Here is a 7,405-nt window from a genome sequence, read left to right as displayed (position 1 = left end):
GGCCTCTGTAGTTACCATAGTAACCATACATGCTACTTCCAGCTAAGGACAAGCATGTGACTGGCACAGCCAATCACTGGCTACCCTGGTCACATGTCCACAGTGCAGGAGCAGGAAGTGCCCCGCCGGTGTCTGCACACATGTGATTGGCTGCAGTGGTCACATGTCCACACTGCAGGAGCAGGAAGTGCCCCGCCGGTGTCTGCACACATGTGATTGGCTGCAGTGGTCACATGTTCACACTGCAGGAGCAGGAAGTGCCCCGCCGGTGTCTGCACACATGTGATTGGCTGCACACTGCCTGTATACGGTCTCTACGCCCCCCCCACGCGCGCCCTCTCTATCCTCCCAGTATACAGTCTATACTCTATATACTGCTTTTATATAGTCTATATACAGTCTGTATACTCTCTATGCACAGGGCAGGATGACGCGCACTGTTCTCAGCTCTCACACTGCCTGTATACGGTCTCTACGCCCCCCCCCGCGCGCCCTCTCTACGCCCCCCCCCCCGCGCGCCCTCTCTACGCCCCCCCCCCCGCGCGCCCTCTCTACGCCCCCCCCCCCGCGCGCCCTCTCTACGCCCCCCCTCTCTATCCTCCCGGTACACAGTCTATATACTGCTTTTATATAGTCTATATACAGTCTGTATACTCTCTATGCACAGGGCAGGATGACGCGCACTGTTCTCAGCTCTTACACTGCCTGTAGCGCCACCACCTGGACGCCTGGTGCCTCCACTACTCCCGGACCCCTCTGCAGCATCAGCCGCGCTCTGACATCCTCCCATCACTGCGCCCTGCTCTCTAATACTCTGTGCTGCTGGGATTTACTCTCCATTCCCCACATGATGCACCCTCATCTCCTGAAATACTCTGTGCTGCTGTCTATGACCTCCCGGAAATCTCTACAATAATCCACCTCTGAAATACTCTGTACAGCTGTGAGCCTCTGTTTCCATCATACATCTGATCTGACCAATATGATGCACTCTCATCTCCTGAAATACTCTGTGCTGCTGGGGAACCTGCTTCTTCCACTATTGTTACTATTGTGACTTCAAAAAATGATCCCACTCATGTCCTGACATTCTCTGTGCTGCTGTGAGCCTGGGTTCCTTCCATGCATTGCTCTGCATGATTTGTACATTTCTAAAATACTCTGTGCTGCTGGGGAACCTGCTTCTTCCACTATTGTTACTATTGTGACTTCAAAAAATGATCCCACTCATGTCCTGACATTCTCTGTGCTGCTGTGAACCTGGGTTCCTTCCATGCATTGCTCTGCATGATTTGTACAAGTCTAAAATACTCTGTGCTGCTTCTGTCTACAAGATTCAGGGCAGACCCTGTGAGTGAGGCCTGAGTGCACCGACCCCTGTGAGTGAGCCCTGAGTGCACCGACTCCTGTGAGTGAGCCCTGGGTGCACCGACCCCTGTGAGTGAGCCCTGGGTGCACCGACCCCTGTGAGTGAGCCCTGGGTGCACCGACCCCTGTGAGTGAGCCCTGAGTGCACCGACCCCTGTGAGTGAGCCCTGGGTGCACCGACCCCTGTGAGTGAGCCCTGAGTGCACCGACCCCTGTGAGCCCTGAGTGCACCGACTCCTGTGAGCCCTGAGTGCACCGACTCCTGTGAGTGAGCCCTGGGTGCACCGACTCCTGTGAGTGAGCTCTGAGTACACTGACTCCTGTGAGTGAGCCCTGGGTGCACCGACTCCTGTGAGTGAGCCCTGGGTGCACCGACTCCTGTGAGTGAGCTCTGAGTGCACTGACTCCTGTGACTGAGCCCTGGGTGCACCGACTCCTGTGAGTGAGCTCTGAGTGCACTGACTCCTGTGAGTGAGCTCTGAGTGCACTGACTCCTGTGAGTGAGCTCTGAGTGCACTGACTCCTGTGAGTGAGCTCTGAGTGCCTTGACTCCTGTGAGTGAGCCCTGGGTGCCCTGACTCCTGTGAGTGAGCCCTGGGTGCACTGACTCCTGTGAGTGAGCCCTGGGTGCACCGACTCCTGTGAGTGAGCCCTGGGTGCACCGACTCCTGTGAGTGAGCTCTGAGTGCACCGACTCCTGTGAGTGAGCCCTGGGTGCACCGACTCCTGTGAGTGAGCTCTGAGTGCACTGACTCCTGTGAGTGAGCTCTGAGTGCACCGACTCCTGTGAGTGAGCCCTGGGTGCACCGACTCCTGTGAGTGAGCCCTGGGTGCACTGACTCCTGTGAGTGAGCCCTGGGTGCACCGACTCCTGTGAGTGAGCTCTGAGTGCACTGACTCCTGTGAGTGAGCCCTGAGTGCACCGACTCCTGTGAGTGAGCTCTGGGTGCACCGACTCCTGTGAGTGAGCCCTGGGTGCACTGACTCCTGTGAGTGAGCTCTGAGTGCACTGACTCCTGTGAGTGAGCTCTGAGTGCACCGACTCCTGTGAGTGAGCTCCCACTGCCGTGAATCCTGTCCCCAGTGAGTGAGCACTGACCTGTGTGACTCCACTCACCTCTTCCATGATTTCTCAAACTCAAACCAAAACACTTCCCGGCGCTGACACCAGGGGGCAGTGCAGAGATCAGCAAGAAATCGCCCGAACTCACAGCGCCACCTAGCGGCGCCTCCCTCATACTGCGCCCGTCCGGCAGCTCCTGATCTCCACCGCCCTCTGCAGGTGAAACCTGGTAATGTCATCTGCTGCTGCAAGAGATCATCACCCTGTACATGCGGCTGCACCCGGAGCCAAAACTGCAGCTCCTCACAAGCGACCAAACCCCAGACTACAGGAAGTCACTGACCCCACATGTGCCGGTCTATAGGAAGTCACTGACCCCACATGTGCCGGTCTATAGGAAGTCACTGACCCCACATGTGCCGGTCTATAGGAAGTCACTGACCCCACATGTGCCGGTCTATAGGAAGTCACTGACCCCACATGTGCCGGTCTATAGGAAGTCACTGACCCCACATGTGCCGGTCTATAGGAAGTTTACTGACCCCACATGTGCCGGTCTACAGGAGGTCACTGACCCCACATGTGCCGGTCTACAGGAGGTCACTGACCCCACATGTGCCGGTCTATAGGAAGTCACTGACCCCACATGTGCCGGTCTATAGGAAGTCACTGACCCCACATGTACCGGTCTATAGGAAGTCACTGACCCCACATGTGCCGGTCTATAGGAAGTTTACTGACCCCACATGTGCCGGTCTATAGGAAGTCACTGACCCCACCTGTGCCGGTCTATAGGAAGTCACTGACCCCACATGTACCGGTCTATAGGAAGTCACTGACCCCACATGTGCCGGTCTATAGGAAGTTTACTGATCCCACATGTGCCGGTCTATAGGAAGTTTACTGATCCCACATGTGCCGGTGTATAGGAAGTCACTGACCCCACATGTGCCGGTCTACAGGAGGTCACTGATCCCACCTGTGCCGGTCTATAGGAAGTCACTGACCCCACATGTGCCGGTCTATAGGAAGTCACTGACCCCACATGTGCCGGTCTACAGGAGGTCACTGACCCCACATGTGCCGGTCTATAGGAAGTCACTGACCCCACATGTGCCGGTCTATAGGAAGTTTACTGATCCCACATGTGCCGGTCTATAGGAAGTTTACTGATCCCACATGTGCCGGTCTATAGGAAGTTTACTGACCCCACATGTGCCGGTCTATAGGAAGTCACTGACCCCACATGTGCCGGTCTATAGGAAGTTTACTGATCCCACATGTGCCGGTCTATAGGAAGTTTACTGACCCCACATGTGCCGGTCTATAGGAAGTCACTGACCCCACATGTGCCGGTCTATAGGAAGTTTACTGACCCCACATGTGCCGGTCTATAGGAAGTTTACTGACCCCACATGTGCCGGTCTATAGGAAGTCACTGACCCCACATGTGCCGGTCTACAGGAGGTCACTGATCCCACCTGTGCCGGTCTATAGGAAGTCACTGACCCCACATGTGCCGGTCTACAGGAGGTCACTGACCCCACATGTGCCGGTCTATAGGAAGTTTACTGATCCCACATGTGCCGGTCTATAGGAAGTTTACTGACCCCACATGTGCCGGTCTATAGGAAGTCACTGACCCCACATGTGCCGGTCTACAGGAGGTCACTGACCCCACATGTGCCGGTCTATAGGAAGTCACTGACCCCACATGTGCCGGTCTATAGGAAGTTTACTGATCCCACATGTGCCGGTCTATAGGAAGTTTACTGATCCCACATGTGCCGGTCTATAGGAAGTTTACTGACCCCACATGTGCCGGTGTATAGGAAGTCACTGACCCCACATGTGCCGGTCTATAGGAAGTCACTGACCCCACATGCGCCGGTGTATAGGAAGTTTACTGATCCCACATGTGCTGGTCTACAGGAGGTCACTGACCCCACATGTGCCGGTCTACAGGAGGTCACTGACCCCACATGTGCCGGTCTATAGGAAGTCACTGACCCCACATGTGCCGGTCTATAGGAAGTTTACTGACCCCACATGTGCCGGTCTACAGGAGGTCACTGACCCCACATGTGCCGGTCTATAGGAAGTCACTGACCCCACATGTGCCGGTCTATAGGAAGTTTACTGACCCCACATGTGCCGGTCTATAGGAAGTCACTGACCCCACCTGTGCCGGTCTATAGGAAGTCACTGACCCCACATGTACCGGTCTATAGGAAGTCACTGACCCCACATGTGCCGGTCTATAGGAAGTTTACTGATCCCACATGTGCCGGTCTATAGGAAGTTTACTGATCCCACATGTGCCGGTGTATAGGAAGTCACTGACCCCACATGTGCCGGTCTACAGGAGGTCACTGATCCCACCTGTGCCGGTCTATAGGAAGTCACTGACCCCACATGTGCCGGTCTACAGGAGGTCACTGACCCCACATGTGCCGGTCTATAGGAAGTCACTGACCCCACATGTGCCGGTCTATAGGAAGTTTACTGATCCCACATGTGCCGGTCTATAGGAAGTTTACTGATCCCACATGTGCCGGTCTATAGGAAGTTTACTGACCCCACATGTGCCGGTCTATAGGAAGTCACTGACCCCACATGTGCCGGTCTATAGGAAGTTTACTGATCCCACATGTGCCGGTCTATAGGAAGTTTACTGACCCCACATGTGCCGGTCTATAGGAAGTTTACTGACCCCACATGTGCCGGTCTATAGGAAGTCACTGACCCCACATGTGCCGGTCTACAGGAGGTCACTGATCCCACCTGTGCCGGTCTATAGGAAGTCACTGACCCCACATGTGCCGGTCTACAGGAGGTCACTGACCCCACATGTGCCGGTCTATAGGAAGTTTACTGATCCCACATGTGCCGGTCTATAGGAAGTTTACTGACCCCACATGTGCCGGTCTATAGGAAGTCACTGACCCCACATGTGCCGGTCTACAGGAGGTCACTGACCCCACATGTGCCGGTCTATAGGAAGTCACTGACCCCACATGTGCCGGTCTATAGGAAGTTTACTGATCCCACATGTGCCGGTCTATAGGAAGTTTACTGATCCCACATGTGCCGGTCTATAGGAAGTTTACTGACCCCACATGTGCCGGTGTATAGGAAGTCACTGACCCCACATGTGCCGGTCTATAGGAAGTCACTGACCCCACATGCGCCGGTGTATAGGAAGTTTACTGATCCCACATGTGCTGGTCTACAGGAGGTCACTGACCCCACATGTGCCGGTCTATAGGAAGTTTACTGACCACACATGTGCAGGTCTATAGGAAGTTTACTGATCCCACATGTGCCGGTCTATAGGAAGTCACTGACCCCACATGTGCCGGTCTACAGGAGGTCACTGACCCCACATGTGCCGGTCTATAGGAAGTTTACTGATCCCACATGTGCCGGTCTATAGGAAGTTTACTGACCCCACATGTGCCGGTGTATAGGAAGTCACTGACCCCACATGTGCCGGTCTATAGGAAGTCACTGACCCCACATGTGCCGGTCTATAGGAAGTCACTGACCCCACATGCGCCGGTGTATAGGAAGTTTACTGATCCCACATGTGCCGGTCTATAGGAAGTTTACTGACCACACATGTGCAGGTCTATAGGAAGTTTACTGATCCCACATGTGCCGGTCTATAGGAAGTCACTGACCCCACATGTGCCGGTCTACAGGAGGTCACTGACCCCACATGTGCCGGTCTACAGGAGGTCACTGACCCCACCTGTGCCGGTCTATAGGAAGTTTACTGATCCCACATGTGCAGGTCTATAGGAAGTTTACTGATCCCACATGTGCCGGTCTATAGGAAGTTTACTGACCCCACATGTGCAGGTCTATAGGAAGTTTACTGATCCCACATGTGCCGGTCTATAGGAAGTTTACTGATCCCACATGTGCCGGTCTACAGGAGGTCACTGACCCCACATGTGCCGGTCTACAGGAGGTCACTGACCCCACATGTGCCGGTCTACAGGAGGTCACTGACCCCACATGTGCCGGTCTACAGGAGGTCACTGACCCCACATGTGCCGGTCTACAGGAGGTCACTGACCCCACATGTGCCGGTCTACAGGAGGTCACTGACCCCACATGTGCCGGTCTACAGGAGGTCACTGATCCCACATGTGCCGGTCTACAGGAGGTCACTGACCCCACATGTGCAGCTGTATAGGAGGTTTACTGATCCCACATGTGCCGGTCTATAGGAAGTCACTGACCCCACATGTGTCGATCTATAGGAAGTCACTGACCCCACATGTGCCGGTCTACAGGAAGTTTACTGATCCCACATGTGCCGGTCTACAGACGGTCACTGACCCCACATGTGCCGGTCTACAGGAGGTCACTGACCCCACATGTGCCGGTCTATAGGAAGTCACTGACCCCACATGTGTCGGTCTATAGGAAGTCACTGACCCCACATGTGCCGGTCTACAAGAAGTTTACTGATCCCACATGTGCCGGTCTACAGAAGGTCACTGACCCCACATGTGCCGGTCTACAGGAGGTCACTGACCCCACATGTGCCGGTCTATAGGAAGTCACTGACCCCACATGTGCCGGTCTATAGGACGTTTACTGATCCCACATGTGCCGGTCTACAGGAGGTCACTGACCCCACATGTGCCGGTCTACAGGAGGTCACTGACCCCACATGTGCCGGTCTACAGGAGGTCACTGACCCCACATGTACCGCTGTATAGGAGGTTTACTGATCCCACCTGTGCCGGTCTATAGGAAGTTTACTGACCCCACATGTGCCGGTCTATAGGAAGTTTACTGATCCCACATGTGCCGGTCTATAGGAAGTTTACTGATCCCACATGTGCCGGTCTATAGGAAGTTTACTGATCCCACATGTGCCGGTCTATAGGAGGTCACTGACCCCACATGTGCCGGTCTATAGGAAGTTTACTGATCCCACATGTGCCGGTCTATAGG

Source organism: Anomaloglossus baeobatrachus, chromosome 4, assembly GCF_048569485.1.
Source record: "Anomaloglossus baeobatrachus isolate aAnoBae1 chromosome 4, aAnoBae1.hap1, whole genome shotgun sequence".
Lineage (NCBI taxonomy): Eukaryota > Metazoa > Chordata > Amphibia > Anura > Aromobatidae > Anomaloglossus > Anomaloglossus baeobatrachus.
The sequence above is the reverse complement of the archived record's forward strand: the minus strand, read 5'-3'. Positions refer to the sequence as shown.